Raw genomic sequence first — 17,337 nt, forward strand, 5'->3', positions numbered from 1 at the left:
TTAATAAATAGTCCAGAAAATACGCTGAAATTCTTGGAATTACATGTAAGTATATTCACAGTGTATTGTTTTGTTATTCGCAGTACACTTTAGAATATCTTGAGCCATAATTATGAGAAGTATTCTATGAATTTTTGACATTTAAATGAATCAGAGTAGATATTAATTATGTTGGGAAATAAAGACAGTTGGTTATGAAGATGCAGAAACTTATGCGCTAGTCAAAGCATCATCTAATGTCAAGTTCCTCCAGTCTTCTAAGGAGTAAGATTTGGGCAATATTTGCTCTACTGAGAAATGCAGAACGATTCCAGATGTTTGACAAATACGAAGATGAATACATTGTGATGGAAATTACCTAGTTTGTGCCAAAACTGTGTTGCAACTTCATGGAAACTAACAGATGGAAAAAGCAAAACACATGAGAAAAAGAACCAATTATATAATGAAGTAAAAATTTGTCACTTCTAACAATGGGTGATGAATGTTTTAAGAAATAATGTTGCCACTAATGTAATAACCCTAGGACCATGAATTGATATGGATGTTTTTACTTTTTTTTTTGCTATGATAAAAATCACAGTTTGTCATCTATGAAGGACAGAAGATTTGAAGAGGCCTGAAATGCACATGGCACTTGGTTATGGTTCCCAAAATTAAAACCATCCACCGAAAATGCAATCTCGTGCTGTATACGGACCATATAGAAAAGAAGTGGAAAATATGTAAGCTTTTTGGGGAAGGATAACATAAGAGACCTTCAGTAGACAGTAAATCTTGCTATATGTGACATGAACGTGCTAAGGGAAAAGGAAGATGGAACCCAAGAATGAATCCATTTTAAAGCTGAAGAAAATTAAAGTTCAGATACAACAAAACATTCACAACCTATTCCTCTAGCACAAGTCTTTCCATCATGCAGCAGAACAGGTTTTGTTTTCTCAAGAGTAAGCCTCTATTTTCATGCCTAAGCTCACCTTAATGTGAAGTTGCTATTGCATGGTACCAAAAAGATCCTTACTCTGAAATAGCTTGCATGCAGCATTGGATGCTTAGCAAAGACAATTCGGTACTAAAAATGCTGATCCTTTTGGTACTGAAAGACACTTTTTATGTAGTCCAGCATCTAGAAATCAGTACAAACAAAGCTAATATGGTAAGTGAGGCTAAATTGCTGACAGATTTGAATCTTGCTTGGAAACTGGATGGGAGACAACTAGCTAACTAATCCCTATGAGCCAAAAGATATTTTTGTGCAGCTATATTAAAATTATCTTTGTCCCAGCAGTGTTTCTCCTTGCACCAAATGGTGATAATAGCCAGCAAGCTGGAATGCTGAAGGCATCTGTCACGTAGGAAGGCTCCTCCTGAGTATGCCTCCAGCGCTGTTTTCTCTTCCATCTTCACTGAAAGTGGTTGCAGATGCTCCTCTATTGACTCAGTACTTTCTTTCCATTATACTTTTGGACCCCAAATGCTAGAAGGGGCTAGTTTTTAAATTTTACATGCGTTTTCATGAGCTTTTTGCTTACACAAATACAATGTTCGCTGCTTCTCCTGGGAGTTATTAATGTGGAGACTATCCAGAACCGCTAGCGTGGATGAGAGTTTTGAAGGATTTTTTTTTTTTTAAGAGATTTAAAAGTAATGACTGGAGACTAGAAATAACACTTCTAGCATTGCTGCCTGCCTTGGCTGCTGGTGGTGTCTGCTCACCTCTCCTAGATCTTGGCTCTCCCATACTTGGTTCTAGTTTCTGCTCTCTTCTGGTGAGCAGTCAAGTTTCAAACAAATAATACTGGGAAGTTTTGAAGCATTTTAAATTTTCAGGCAACTTCTTTCCTTTGCTTTTTGTGTTGGATTTAAAAACTATGGCAGTGAAGGTACAGATGCTAATGGTCATCCTTGGCCAGTGTGAGGAATGAAATTTGTAGGCACAACATAAACAGTACATGGTGATTATAAGGCCAGTTTAGATGAGGGCGTAATTTCTTCAGATGGGCGGTTGTTCATGAAGAGTAAGTAAAGGAAACATTCATTTACTTCTTTGGTTCATTTTTTTTCATACATTCATAGAAAGGAGCATCTGTCCTTTTGCATGGTGTTCTTATTACAGTTTAAAAATGATTATGCAAAGTGACTCCACAGGGCACTTCCTGTAACCAATAATAAATACATAATTATTCATAGGCAGAAGGATTCTTTAATGTCCGCCCATTTCCTCTTTAACATCAGTTACTGGAGTAGAACAGCACATTTCTTTCTTGCTTCCCATCTGTCTGTAATATTTCTGCTAAGGCCAATGCATCCATGTTCTTCAGTTGCGTGTTAATATGTGGAGCTGCCTCCACATTATGTTAATATAATAATAATGCTGTTAATATAAAAGCTCTGCCTTGGAGCTGCTGCAGAGACAAGATAATGAAACCCCCAAACCAGAATTGCTTATGATCTAGTTCCTAGTGCATCTTCTCGCTGTGTAAACATGTCAGGAGGTACGAGAGAATTTCTGGACTGAACGGATATATTGGTCTGCTGAAAACTTTGAAACCCAGTCCTCTCTCTGCTTGATCATTATGTGATGATTTTGTGAGCTTCAAGACGTTTTACATCTGGTTCTGTTTGCCAAATCACTTTCAAGTGTTCAGTTTTTTTGTGATTATACTATCAGGGATAAAATGGGCATTAAATCAAATACTATATGAAAATGCATTGTCTTTCCACGGCTGTACTAGAAATTGAATATTGGAGGGCTTTGTACCCTTAGTCTATTTGGGGTTTAAGTGAAATTTTATGGAAGTTTCAGAATTTGTGTGTATACATAAAACCCCAGAAAGTTATGACAAAGAATCACTGAGGCTCTGTCCCTTCCACCTCCCTTCCCAGAACCAGATAACAGTTCAGTGTTTCATCGTAAAGCATTTTTTTATCTAATTAAGATTTTCCAAGCTCACAAAATTTGGCAGGAGACAGATGAAGTTCTTTATGGTTCCTGAAAGCAAATAATTTTCTGATAAACATTCTGGTGTGTTTTCATGTGCTGTTCAACATGGGAGGTGTGCGGAAATATCAAAAAGATGTTGAAAGCTTTCTTGCTTGACCTCTAACTCTTCACCAGGTCAGCTTTTCCTTTTGCTTGAATCTAGTGAAGCTGTTCTGTGTTTAAGCACAGAAAAGGAATCCACGGTAGAGCAATACTTACTTCCTCCGTGCATGCTGTGATCTTGCCTACATTTTTTGAAAACAAGTTCTCCAGACTTCTAGGCCTAGTAATATGTTGTAAGAAATGTCTAGCTGCTACATGTTCACTTACTTGGAGATGAGAAGCTTGCATTCCATGATGAACAGGCTGTGAATTTGTGTGCTCAAGGGAACCAATTTATGCCCGTGTTTCATGCTCAAGCATGAAAAGGCAGAACTCCAAGATAGTATAAATTTTCAGGTCTTCCTTTTCCCATAAAAGCTGTCTCTTGCTAAGCTGTTTCTGTGAAAGTAGAGTTCTTTCAATTCCTGTTAAATGAAGTGGACTGCCCCTGTTAGGTAGTTGTTTGTCAAAACAAATGTTATGGTCTATCTCCTGGCGGCTACTCAAGTCTGCATAAAAGTGAGTTTTACTCCACAGAGACCCATAACTGAAACCAACAGTGGCAAATGCCTGCTTAATAGTTTATTTTCCTTTTGCAGCATTCACAACTTTCATTATGTAACATCCTAATGAAAAACTCTTCCAGCATGATTTTCTTCTTATTTGCAAGCTATAATATTGCCATGTTATAAACAAAGTGAGGAGTTGGATGGTCAAAGACTAACATGAACAGCTATTAGGAAAACTGTGGATGAAAGTGTCCATATTTGACTTTGGGAAGAGTTGCCGCAACAGGTCTTGAAGGAGCAGAAAATATTGCAAACCTTTGCTTTGCCGTTGCTTATTAGCTGGAGTGGTGATGATTAATGATTAGAGGAGGACACCAACTGTGTGGTGCACTGGGCATTTTCAGGAGCTTTATCTCAAGTGAAAATGGGCAAAGGGAGCATCTGCTTGGAAGTATGATGCACCATTTAAGAAACATCACCAAATCACTGCTCTGAAGAGAGGGAGGTAATGTTTCATGAGTATTTTAATATCTCATCATTAAGTCCTGAGCCTATTTTTGATAAATGTGGGTTCATACCTCTACTGAGAAAGCGTTTGAAAGTTTTCAGTTAATGACAACAACAAAAAACCCCCACTCTCTTCATTTTCAATGATTTGCCAATCTTTAGTAGGTGTTTGAATGCGCAGTTTCCCTTCTAAGCAAAAAGTCTAACCTTACTTTAAATCTAGCTAAAGTCAGAATCTATCTCCAGCCACTTCTTAACATTTTTCATATAAATTAAATGAAATCATACCTCAGATTTCCACAAGGAGACACTTAGGTTGCAATAAAGTCATGCTCTGATTTTTGCCCCTGCAAGTTAGCTAGATGGAGTTCCACATATTTTTTTCTGAAGGTTTTTGGATCTTTGTAACCCATTCTCCATCCTTTCCGTGCACTGCCATTTAGTTCTTCAGCATCCCTTCTGAAATGGGAGCACCAGACATGGACACATTATTACTGCAGCAGCACGGGCAGTACCTAAGACAACCACAATACTCTAGCTTGACAGTGGCACAGGGATACTTGATCCCAGATTTGGTATGCTCCCTTCCAGCCCACAAATATTCTGAACACTGAGCTTGACTGAAAACTGGAATACAGTCTCCTGGCTTTTTTTCTTTTTCCTCCATTATTTCAAATCTGGAAGAAAAGCTTTTTTTTTTATAGACGCAAAATCTAGAAAGCTTCTAATGCTTTGCTGTATAGGTGGGTGCTACCACTGCTGTGTGCCAGTGCTGCTCTGCCCACTGCCCCTCCTGTGCTGGGGGGACCGATGCAGGTGCCAGATACTCTGAGTAGTGCCCAGGAAGCAGGCAATGGGGGCTCAGTGATGATCGAGGCCTCAGAGCACCTTCCTCTGCAGACAGAAGTGAAAACAGAAGCTGTTTTTCAGGAGATGTTCAGTCAGCTCCGAGTGCAGCTTTGCTATTTACTTGTGTAGGTGCTGGAGGAGCTCTCCCCCCAGCATCACCAGGGAGCTCCTGGTCAGCTGATTTACCTCCCCTCTCACCGCCCGCGCTTTTTAATGCTTCCAAATAATCTGTCCAGGTGTCCTGGTTTCAGCTGGGATAGAGTTAATTTTCTTCCTAGTAGCTGGTACAGTGCTGTGTTTTGGATTTAGGTTGAGAATAATGTTGATAACGCACCGATGTTTTAGTTGTTGCTAAGTGGTGCTTACACTAGTCAAGGACTTTTCAGCTTCCCCTGCTCTACCGACTGAGAAGGCTGGAGGTGCACAAGAAGCTGGGAGGGGGCACAGCCAGCACAGCTGACCCAAACTGGCCAAAGGGACATTCCATACCATGTCATGTCATGCTCAGTACATAAACTGGGGGAAAGCTGGCTGGGGGTCCGCTGCTCGGGGACTGGCTGGGCATTGGTCCGCAGGTGTGCATCACTTGCTTTGTATATTCTTTTATTATTATTATTATTACTACTACTACTATTTTACTTTATTTCAATTATTAAACTGTTCTTATCTCAACCCACGAGTTGTATCACTTCTACTTTTCTGATTCTCTCTCCCACCCCACCAGGGTGGGGAGAGTGAGTGAGTGGCTGTGTGGTGCTCAGTTGCCGGCTGAGGTTAAACCACGACACCGGGTCACAGTCCCAAGCTGGGTATACGCTGCTACATACAGGTTTTATTACTCTAATTGGTACAAAGTGGGCAAGATGCACCCTAAGCCCCTGTGCTGGGTCAACTGGGGCCAGATGTCAGGTGCCCACCCAGCTGCTCTCTCTCCCACCTCAGTAGGGCAGGAGAGAAAATAAGGTGAAAAAGCTCATGGGTGGAGATAAGAACAGGGACATCCCATACTGATTACTGTCACAGATGAAACAGACTCAACTTGGGGAAACGTAATTTAATTTCTTGACAATTTAAAATAGGTTTGGATGGTGAGAAACAATCCCCATCCCTTTTCCCTGCCTGAACCTCCCTTCTTCGATCCCGACTTCTCTGCCTCTCCCTGCTCCTGGTAGCCGGGCAGCATTTTCCTGCCTCTCACCTCCATCCCCCCGAGATGCCACCTGTGGGCTGAGGGGCTCAGCGGGGCCACCAGAACTGGATGGAACTGGCTGTGTCCCACCCAGAGCAGCCCCAACCTCTCCTCACAGAGACCCCTCAGCTCTGCTGCTGCCCTGGGCCGTGGGTACCTGGTGCTGCCCCAAATCCCTCCTTGGCCCTACTGAGCTCCCTCTCCCCAGGGTGGGTTTGGGAGCAGCCCTGGCCAGCTCTGACGTGGAAGATGCTGCCACTGCTCATGGTGTTGCCTTCAGCCAAAGAGAGACGGCGCCTGCAGCTGCCTCTCCCCCTTGCCTCAGCACCCGCAGGCCAGGGAGCTGAGGCTGGTTGTGCTGGTTTAACACACAAAGGTAAGAATGTCCTAGCTGTGGGGAGCCATTTGGGAGTGATGGTTTCGGTGCACAATGAGGTGCACCTGGAGGGGCTACTGGTGAACCACTTCAGGTCCAGGCGAGGGCCATTGCTGGTGATGAGCTGCCCCCAGAGCTCTTGCTTCCCTGGGCACTGGCCAGATCAGGGCAGCATGGGGGCTCCTTAGCATTGTGGTTTGGGGCTGCGAGCAGTGTGTGAAGCAGATGCCTTCATTGTCATAAGCTCCTGCCTGAGTTACCCTGAAACAAAGAATGCTAGCCCTGGCGAGCAGGGAGAGGTGAGGCAAGGCAGGAGGAGCGGTGCACCAGGAGCACCCACAAAGGTAAGTCCTCTCTTAAAATCCTGTAGAAGAAACAAGTCGATTGCAAAGCTGCCTGTGGCACAGCTGGGTCCGGGCAGCATGTGTTCTCTCTTTGTTACATGCGTGATGGGGTGCTTCATGGCAGAGGCTTGGGTCTGCTATCCCTGTAGGCGATACGTTGTCCATGTGCTGGGTTGTCCTAAAAGTCTTTAGTGTCTGGCTGCGTGGCTGATGTATCAATGTCTGTACTTGGACCACAGAAGGATTGTAGAGGATGCTTTAGTCTCTAAATGCTTATTTGTCCTTGTTCTAAAATGCTTCTTTGTAGCCAGGCATGTTTTGAATTGCATATCTAGCCTCATCCAGGGCTTTGTTTGTCAGGTGTGGGTGTAAATACTTACATTAAATCAAATAGTAGCACCCTGAGGAAGGTCCCCTCCACTGCTGCATGCTCCTTCTCCAGCTCTTAGTGCTGCACGGGCAGAGACAGTGTATTTCTGTGTACGACACTGCATGGTTTTAAATTGCATTCCAGTGCAGTAAGTTGTGTGACAGATTTAGGTCTTTGCTTTGGGAGAGAATCATGTGTTATTCACACAGGTCAAAAGTCATCCACATCACAGTTTAAAAAAAATGTTTTTGTAAGAAATAAGTTTGGGGTAGACTGTTGAATATATTTAGTTATTTAATATCCATACAAATCTGACCTTGCATCTTTATTCCTTAATCTGTGCTGATTTGTTATGTTTGTGTGAATATAAGAGCAAGCAAAAAGCAGTCATGATTCAAATTAACAATATTTTTAAACATCTGATAAAGGAATTGCTTTCCATTCAGAGTCACCGATATTTTTGTGAGGCATGGGAGTAAAGGCAATAGCAGATGGCAAAATTTTCCAGCAACAGGCAGTGTGACATCTAAGCAGAGCTTTCCCAACACCCCTGCTGTGGTAGCAGATGGAGAGATTGGCAAGTAGGGAGGACGTTACTTTTATAGTGCGCAGTGCTTCGAAAGACGGGCTTTGCCGGGTGAGCCGGGGTTGGCAGAGCTGAGCACGCTGTGGCAGCCAGGGCTGAGGGAAGAGTAACAAATCCTAAGAATGGGATGCCAAAGGCACCGCAAAAATGTAGCAAAACTCCTAATGGTGTTTTGAGGTTTTCCTTGCTTTTGACCTTTTATGACCTTTTCCAAGGCAAAATATCAGAATTGTGGCTTTCCATCAACCTGTGCGTGTGCATACACACACACACGTGCAGAGAAAGGCATTTCAACATTTTGTAAACCTCTGGAAAAGATTTGGAAACTTCAAAACTGTTCTGTTTTTTCTGGGACAAATCAAACATATATCTGAGCACATCATTCAGATAATTGCTGTTATCTGCGCTTGCTATCAGAAGTGTTTAAAATAATGTTTAATTGTGCTAGAAAATGAATCCACCTGTCTTCTGCTACAACTTTGATTTTTCAGAGCTGGTAGAAAATGAATTTTATGAAAGCTTTTAGGTTAGTTCTTATTTTACATCATGTGTTATCTGCCCCATTATGTTTTCTTGCAACTTATTTTCACTTAACCTGTCTCAAATGATAAAACTTTACCATCTCTTTAGAAGCAATCTCTGTAGAACTGATATTTGGAACCGCAGTTCCAGTGGTCAGTTTAGTATGTGAAAATCTTCACTTTTTGGGCTTGTGTTAAGGGCTTTAAAATGATATCCTGATCTAGTTGAAGATGCCCCTGCTTGTTGCAGAAGGTTGGACTAGATGACCTTTAAAGGTCCCTTCCAACCCAAACCATTTTCTAATATCCTTAACACCTAAGAAGCACAAATTAAAAGACTCCCAAATAAATTTGTTTAAAAATTGAGGGGTTTTTAAGAGTTGTTGATTGATTGTATTGCTGAATAATGAATATGTTTAAAGGGAAACCATTTACAGCATTTTCTTCTCCGCTTCTTAGGCTTTGCTATCAGCTTGTGAAAATAAAAAGTGCTTCTTCAGGTAGCTATGGGGCTGGCATGTCGAACAGATATGAATCTCCTAATGCAGCTGTAGAGAAGTGTCTGGGACTTCTATGGTTGCCCTGATATGGTGCAATGAGAAGTGTACGTCCACTGTGCTGTTAGATTGGTATATGGGAGGCTAAAGAGTTTCTGGTGTCAGAGGAGCACGAGGAGAGTGGCAGCTCAAATTTAGGTCAGAAGCAAGAAAAGAAACCTCCGTGTGAGTGTCACTGATCAACTATTAAAGTGAAAGATTTTTCTTCCTTTGCATGTAAAGTCACAGTAGGTTGAAATTGTACTCAGTGGGTTGTTAGCACAATACGCTTGTATCTAGCTGAAGCTTTGTCTGAGGACAGTGACGTGAATTTTAAAATCTGCCACTGAGCTTTGAGACGCCCAGAGGCACTGTCTAGACTCGTCAGGAATTGTGAAGCAGCTGTATTTCGTAAGAATCTGGAAACTCAGCGGGTAATAGCCTCACGAAACAACATCGTTCTGGCTGAAATGATAAACTTCATTAGGTCAATATAGCTACACATACTAAAGAATTTAAAACATACTTGTCCTGGTTTCAGCTGGGATAGAGTTAATTTTCTTCCTAGTAGCTGGTACAGTGCTGTGTTTTGGATTTAGGATGAGAATAATGCTGATGTGTCAGTTGTTGCTGAGCAGTGCTTACACTAGTCAAGGACTTTTCATCTTCTCATACGCCCTGCCAGTGAGGAGGCTGGGGGTGCACAAGAAGCTGGGAGGGGGCACAGCCAGGACAGCTGACCCAAACTGGCCGAAGGGATATTCCATACCATACGATGTCATGCTGAACAAAAAAATGGGGAGGTTGGCTGGGGGGACGGGGCTGCTGCTTGGGAACTGGCTGGGCATCGGTTGGTGGGTGGTGAGCAATTGCATTGTGCATCACTTGCTTTGTGTATTCTTTTATCGTTATTATTTTCCTTTCCTTTTCTGTCCTATTAAACTGTCTTTATCTCAACCCACGAGTTTTACCTTTTTTCTGATTCTCTTCCCCCATCCCACTGCAGGGGAGTGAGCTGTGTGTATGGCTGTGTGGTGTTTAGCTGCCTGCCGGGTTAAACCACGACAATACTTTTACAAGATTACATAAAAACATCACGTGCTTACAGGCGTTATAACTAGTGAAGTCTGAGGAAAATTACCTAGCGCTTATTAAACTTTCTTCCATCCTCTGAATTCTGTAGTCAACAACACTGACGGACTTCGGCTATTACTCTCTTAATTTTTAACCAAAGAGAAGAAAATAGGTTAAACATTTTTTGTAGTTTAGACATTTCAGTACTAAATAACTCCATATTTTATACTGTTTGTGGAATTGCAGTAACTTCTGCTTCATTTTTTTTAATTGAGCGTATGATTTATGTATCTTCAGGAAGGCAGGTAGAAGACGAGATGAGGTTAGGGAGCCAATGACTGATGTTTTATTTCTGTGAATATTGTATTCTAAATAACTTTAGCTTTTTGGGAAGCTGTTTTTTGAGAAGTCACAGGGAGTTGGTGGTGATGGTGTTCTTCTGAGTATATTTATCCCTGCTTTTTTCAGTGGTTAATATTGAATCAAATGTAGTACTGGAAATGGGAGATTTAATGCATCTCCTGTTGTTTGCACAAAAGCTTAAGGTAGAGTGTGTGTTTTAGCAAAATCCGATTGCAGGAGTTAAGATTGCGTGTGGGGTTTTTTCTTTTTTTTTTTTTTAACCATAGAAATGTATTTTTTGCATGCACCTGTGAACGTGGGATTTTAATGCAGGTTTCTACAACTTGCTACTTTTTGTCTTGTTTTAAATTGGGAGATGAGTTGATGGTTCATCTTTAGAGGTCCTAAAGTTATAGAGAGGAAGATCTTCCTGGTAATAAATGAGAAACATATTTGTGCTCCCCAAGCAATGGAAAGAGGAGCGGTAATACTTTTATAACTGCAGTGTGCTGCACAAGTACTTCAGCTATACGTACAAAAAAAAGCAACTTTGTAAAGCCCTGCTTGGTCGAAGCAGACAGTGGCATACCTGGGAACGGCTGCGCTGCGGTAGGTCAAGGTCTGTCCAGTCCAGGACTGTGCTGCCAAGTGCCATGAATATTCCCTAGGATTTCCTCTTGGGCTCCAGCAGATTACTCAAAGGCTTCCACACAACAGGATCAGCTTTCGTTTTTATAGTTATGTTGAGAACATGGAAAAAAAGGTCCACTATTTAATTTTCTAAATGTCTTTTTTTTCCAAGTGTGTGTGAAGAGCACACAGCCCGGGTGCCCGCCTGGGGCAGCCCGACCCTTTCTGGGGTGTCCATCCCGCTCTGCCCGCTTCACAGGTAGGGGCAAATTTCAATTGCTGCTGCAATGTTAACCTAGTTTCTTCAAACTTGTGACTTCTTGGGATTTTTGGATTTGGGGTTTGTGGTTTGGGTTTTGGGTTTTTTTCCATGTTTAAAAGTGTTAACCTGATTTCTTGATCTACCCTAATATTGCCTGAGTAAAATACATGGATGAATGTGGTGGGGGGGGAGGCAATGATGTCCACATGTTCCTATGTTGTTCACACAGTAAAAAAAGGGATGAAACAAACTCTTCAGTGGCTCAGGCCAGGCTCATTCCTTGGTTATACAGTTTGCAACACTCTCCCCATGAGTGATGCTCTCGTGGTACAATGCTGGGAAAATGTTTGGGGTTTTTTTTTTTGTTAGAAAAAAAATGTTGGTTTTGTTATTAAACTGTACAAGTTTCCTTTCAAGTTCTCCAAGAAATCTCCAGAGCTTCCCCTTCCCAACCAATACTGCCCTTGATTTGCTGTTGACCCCTGTGGGGTGAAGTCATCAAGAGAAAGTTCTTGTTCTCCTCTATCTGTTTTCCTACACAGCTTTGTTGCTTTATTAATTTCACCAGAGTAGGCATGTGTTTTAAGTCTGATGACTTGTATTACGTTAGGAAATCCTCCCACAGCACAGATCTTTCTAAACATTGTTTGTTGACTTACGGGAACAAGATTGTTTCTGTTGCTCCATGCTGGCCTTCGGAAACGGGCTGACATTTGTGTGTGGCAGCCTCATGCTCTGGGAGATGGGGACAGCTCAGTCCCCTTCCTGTTTGCAGAGTCAAATGAATAACAACAACAACAAAATAAAAAAAGCTTTTGTCTGAGAGGGGCCTTTGTGTTAAAATACATGGCAAGACAGCTTTGAAGAGGCATCACTTTTATTAAAGAGGTGTTTGCAGCCAGGAGGCTCCTGAGAGCCTCGCACGCAAGCATTTAGGGGGTAGGCGGTATGTCTGTATCTGTCAGCCTGCCCGAAAGAATCGGGGCAGGAGCGTCCGACTGAAAAACAAACAGGCGTTGACTTCCTCTCACCCTAATCCTCATCCACCAAAAAAGAAGTGAAAAACTTGGGGGGGAGAGGGGGGCGGCATTTGGCATCTCCCCGAGGAATGCAATAATCCCAAATGGGGTGTGAGAGCACTTCACGATCACACGCTGGCACTCACTCCCTGTGGTTGCTGCCAGTTTCCCTCCCACGCGTGCTCAGTCTCGGAGGTAATGTGAGTCTGGATGCTGGACAGTTAATCAACTGCAGGAAAATTAACGTTTTGGAGACTGTTCTTCTGTTGCGAGGTGCTTGCTGTTTAATAAAACGCAGCACGCTGCCACGTATTGCATACTTACACGACCCTGCTGGCTGCCTGCTCTGTTGGCTTTTGGTTTTGGCTGGGGTTTAGCATTTCTTGGTGTTGAATTTCCCTCTTCTGTTGCCGTTGCCGAGGGGAGGATGGGCTGCGCCGTGCTGGGGAAGGCAGCTGAAGTCTGGCCCTGACTGCCCTGCATTTTCTCCAGGGCTGCGCGCCCTTGAGAGAGCAGCATCCCGTCGTCCCTGCCTACCTGCGTGCAATTGGGAGAAACACTTGCAATGTGGAAATTGCATTTTGAACAGTCCTTGTGAGACTATTGTGGGGAGAGGATGATGAAGCAGAGGTGAAGGGCCATCTGCTAAGGGGTGCACAGGCGTTTCTTATGGTGATTTCTGGGCAAATGAGAGGCTGCAAAGATTTTTGCCCAGAATGGCTATAAGCCTGCAGGTGTGGAGCCAAAATCCCCTCCTATGGCAGACCCCTTCTCCCTTGAGGACAAGGATCCTCGCACAGTGTGGGGAGGCTTTCCAAAAAGAACCTGACAGCAGTGGTGAGGTTGTTCCCCTGACGGCAGAGCTGTGGGACAAACACAGGCCAACCATGGAGAAGAGAGGAAAGGAGGTCTGCACGCAAATCCAGCACCTTAGGTTGTCCGCACCTGACAGCGGTCAGGACCCTGGCAGGTGAAAGCCAACCCATCCTTAAAAAAAACCTTGAAGTCATTCCTTTGCTATGATGAAATATATGAAAAATATTTGCTACGAAAAATAACTCCATTGAGATGCACATGAAGTGTTTTGCCATTTACTGCCTAGAGTTTGGGTAACAGTAGTGCTGTCGCCTTCCAGTCAGGGTGATTTAGGGAGCGGTGTGTAAGTGACGTATGTAAATCCCACGTCAGCAGTATGTGCCTTTGGGACGTGTTGTTGCCCAACATGGCCCAATACACAGCCCCCCTGCTCTGGCCCAGCTCATGTGTTTTACTCTGGAAGGGCTCAGTTTGCCCCATCCCACGGGCCAATAAATGTGTACAACTGCTGTAATCTTTTTGCTTGAGCTTTAGCTTTGGTTCACTTTTATCATTTAAATAAATGTATGGAATGTGATAAAGAATAGAACAATGTGTGTCCTGTGATATAATATCCAAAAGAGACTGCAAAAAATACACCCTGACTCTTAAGGAGGATTTTTCACATTGGCTTTGCTCAGATAGAAATCTCCATTACCTTACCTTTTTCTAAGTCATTTAAATACTCTATTTTCCAGACCCATGATATTTGAAAAATGTAACAGTAACCTTGTTTGCTCATTTGCAGTTTCTTACAGGGCTTGGCAGCTCTGCCAGCCTTCCTTCTCTCGGGCACTCATCTCTGTCTTGGTAAAACACTCACAAATTCAGCATTGGAAATGTAATGGACTGAAGTTGCTCTCGTGAAAGGTTTTCTTTTCTTTTTCTTTTTCTCGCCCCCCCCCCCCCGTTTTCTTACGTTCTTTTAGGAACATAAGAAAAAAATATTCACGTAGCATATAATTTCATTGACATTCACCTTCAGAACAGTCCTTTTTGTGAACACAGGGGGAACGGCTGGAGAAGCTTTCGCCAGCCCAAAAACCTGGTTGATGTCGAGCAGTTGGGACGGCGTGGGTAGCGCGTTGTGCTCTGGGGTTATGCTCACAGAGCAGAAAATGAAGCCACAGCTCAGAAAACAGCAGAGGCATGTGGCTGGAAGAGGTATGCAATTTTAGGCTTGTCCAGAAACAACTGAGGTAAGGTTTTAGAGGGGATAATTTAGCGAAAGGAAATCGCTCTCCTCCCACCCGTCGCACGCAGGCAGGCAGATGCAGGGAGGGGTGGCCAGACAGAGGCAGAGTTGGGGGGGGGATGTTTTGTACTGACACGGCAACGGCGTTGTCTGGAGAGCATCAGAGACACTGTCACTGTTTCAAAATAAACAGATGACTTTGGACACAGGAGAAAATACAGCAGCTCCTCAAGAAGACGACCGCTGCCGTCAGCAGAGCTGCGCGCTCTCAGCACAGGAAGAGCAAAGCTTTACCCCATCTTTAAATGAGGGCTGTAAAGAGAAACTCTGTTTTCTGGCATTGGCTTGCTGGCCAGGCAAGAGAAGAGCCTCCGGGATCTGAGCTACTGCTCATCTGGGTCTGTTCAGCTGCCAGGGGGCACTTGCATCGTGATGCTTTTGTCTAGAAAGGCCTCTGAGGAAGGACAGCATATGACCTGTCGCTCCTATGCTCGAGAAGAAAAATCACTATAAAGTCACTACAGTTATTTCCACCATTAAGCAACAAATGGAAAATATCAGCATGGGAAAAATTTTAATTGTTAGGGTGTTAACCTTCCCTCACTGATGAAACCAGTCCTGGCATGTGTCGGCTCTTGTTAGGGAGCCAAAATACAGTCCCAATTCAATTTAAGCTCTAATGCTTTATTTTATTAGGTACTTTTATGTCTTAATATTTGTCCTAGGTGCCTCTCTAAAGTCCTGTCAATAAAGTAGACATTATTGCAGCCAGCTGAGAGGCACAGGATCTTGAGTGTGTTCCCATAAGCTCATCAGGGCTGCTCCTGCCTTGGGAAAACGCTCCACTGTGCTCCTCCTCAGCCATGCTGGTCAGTGACGGCTTCCCTGGTGGTGGATGCTGAGGCGACCTGCAGAGGTTTCACCTTTCTCAAAGCAAGGCTCCTCACTGAGCCAGCCTGCTGCTCTGCTTATTGCAAAAATGCTAATTTTGCACTGTGGCTCCCCTGTGCTCGAGCTCTCCTCTCCGCCCCTATTCTCCAGCAGACCAGGACTGGCCAGGGTCTGTTAGACTATTGATTTTAATTTTTTTTTTTAAATTAATTTTCCATTGCAAGGCTGCAGGCGCAGCATTGCTTGGTATTGATTTCTGACAGCATCACAAAGGGTGCACGAGGCATTGCGTTTGCAGGGCCAGCCCATCCGTGGAGGAGAGCTGAGCCCCCATGCTGCAGAGCTGCACATCTGTGTCTCCCCAGTCCCAAAGGAAAGCACAGGGGGAGAGGGCTGACGTGAGAGGGGAAGGGCAGTACCCGTTGAGTGGCTGACAAAAACACGCACCTGGGTTTATCAGTGGGGCTGTGTTGGGCTCTGACTGCAGAAACTTGGGAGTTCTCAGAATCTGAGAAAACCTACACCATTTCTCAATCTGTTCCAAGAAAAATACTCTGCTGCTCCCAGTACACAACAGGGGCTGGGTTTGTTCAGCACCTAAATAAAGGCAAAGCAGAAGTGAATTGTTCCGCACATCATAAAGCACATAACTTCCAAAGAATTTGACCCCAAATTGTTTGGGTCATGCAAGGGTCTGTTCCCCTTTGACCGTTATATCCCATCTAGCTAAAACTGCAATCACAGTTTTAGCATTTGTCTGCCTGAATAATTTCTAATGGGCCTAGGACTTCTGTAACTAGGACTGGTACTCAGACTGTAGTGCTATGTGCTCCTGCTGTCCATGTTTGAATTGGAGATTACAGCTTTGCAAAGCATTCGATCTAGGTCTGGACATGCAATTTAGCATTTGAGAGTTTTTGCAGCCTATCGGGATAGGTTGTGCAGAGCACAACATTGATGCAGGATTTTAACTGACTCAGAGTTGAGAAAATCTGGGAGTTCAGTCCTGTGAGCTCTCTGAAATGTTTTCCACTCTGGTTGCATCCCAGGGCTGTAAATGGAAGTTGCTACTCACGGATAGTGCAGCAGCAAGGGCCATAACTGCGGGCTTTTTAGCTTACAGCAAGTAACAGAGGTGCAGGCAAGAGCTTGGCAGTGGCTTTTGTGTCCCCAGCAAATACAAAGTATTTACAAATATATTATATATTTACAAATACGTTATCCTAGGATAATGTTGTGGTAAAGCTAAGGTCAAAAAGAAAAGACTTTCCCTGCTGCTCTCCTCTCCCTTCTTTCCGTGTGCCATCATAGCAGGTATTTTGCACAAGTGCAAGGCAGAGCTTTTGTTACAGGACCTGGGTGCTTTGTTAAGGCGCAGAGGCTGCCAGGGACCACACAGCTGCTGTTTGCCTGGGAGCGGGGCAAATCCTCCAGTGCTCTTTAAATTCTGTGGTGCAATGGGTCCCCTTCCAGCATTAACAGCTTGAAGAAAGATTAAAAACTGGGACCTATTCAAGCATTTACTCAAGTCCTTCCAGCAAAAGTCAAATGTGTGCTTCCTTCCTTCTTACATGCCTATTACAACAATTCAGGCTCCCCATACAATAAAAGGCAAATTAGTTCACCAAGTCCCAGGGGACACCCATATATATAAAAAACCCCTCCACCTCGTTACCTGTAATATATCTCATATGCCACTTACACCGCTGTTTTCCTCACCTTCCTGGTGGTCGTCTTCAAGGTGAATTTGCCTGAAAATAAATAAGACAAACAGTGTGACTAATGGCTGTAAGGATGGGTTGGTTTGTTTTCCTGTAAAGCAGGAAAGGAAAAAAAAATATCTGTTCTCAGTTCCTCTGCTTAGGTGTGAAACTTACCACACGGCTTTCAAACCATGTAATTTCCAGGAAAAAGCGGGATATGTCTTCACAGTAATGAACTCACTTTTTTAGAAGGTATTGGTGCTGTAATATAAGAGGGTTTTCTCATTCAAGTGAGCATTTTCATTGCTTTATCATCCTTATTGTAAAGTAACCTAAGAGGCAACAGAATGAAATTTAATGTAATAAATTGATGCATTTAATAAGGTACCAAAAGTCATTGTATTTTAAAAAATAAACAAACAAAACCAAAACCAACCACCTCCAGTAAATCCAAGAGTGGCTTGAATTTTTTTTCCTCCCTTCAGCTCAGTCTG

This window comes from Aptenodytes patagonicus, chromosome 5 (genome assembly GCF_965638725.1).
Source record: "Aptenodytes patagonicus chromosome 5, bAptPat1.pri.cur, whole genome shotgun sequence".
Classification (NCBI taxonomy): Eukaryota; Metazoa; Chordata; class Aves; order Sphenisciformes; family Spheniscidae; genus Aptenodytes; species Aptenodytes patagonicus.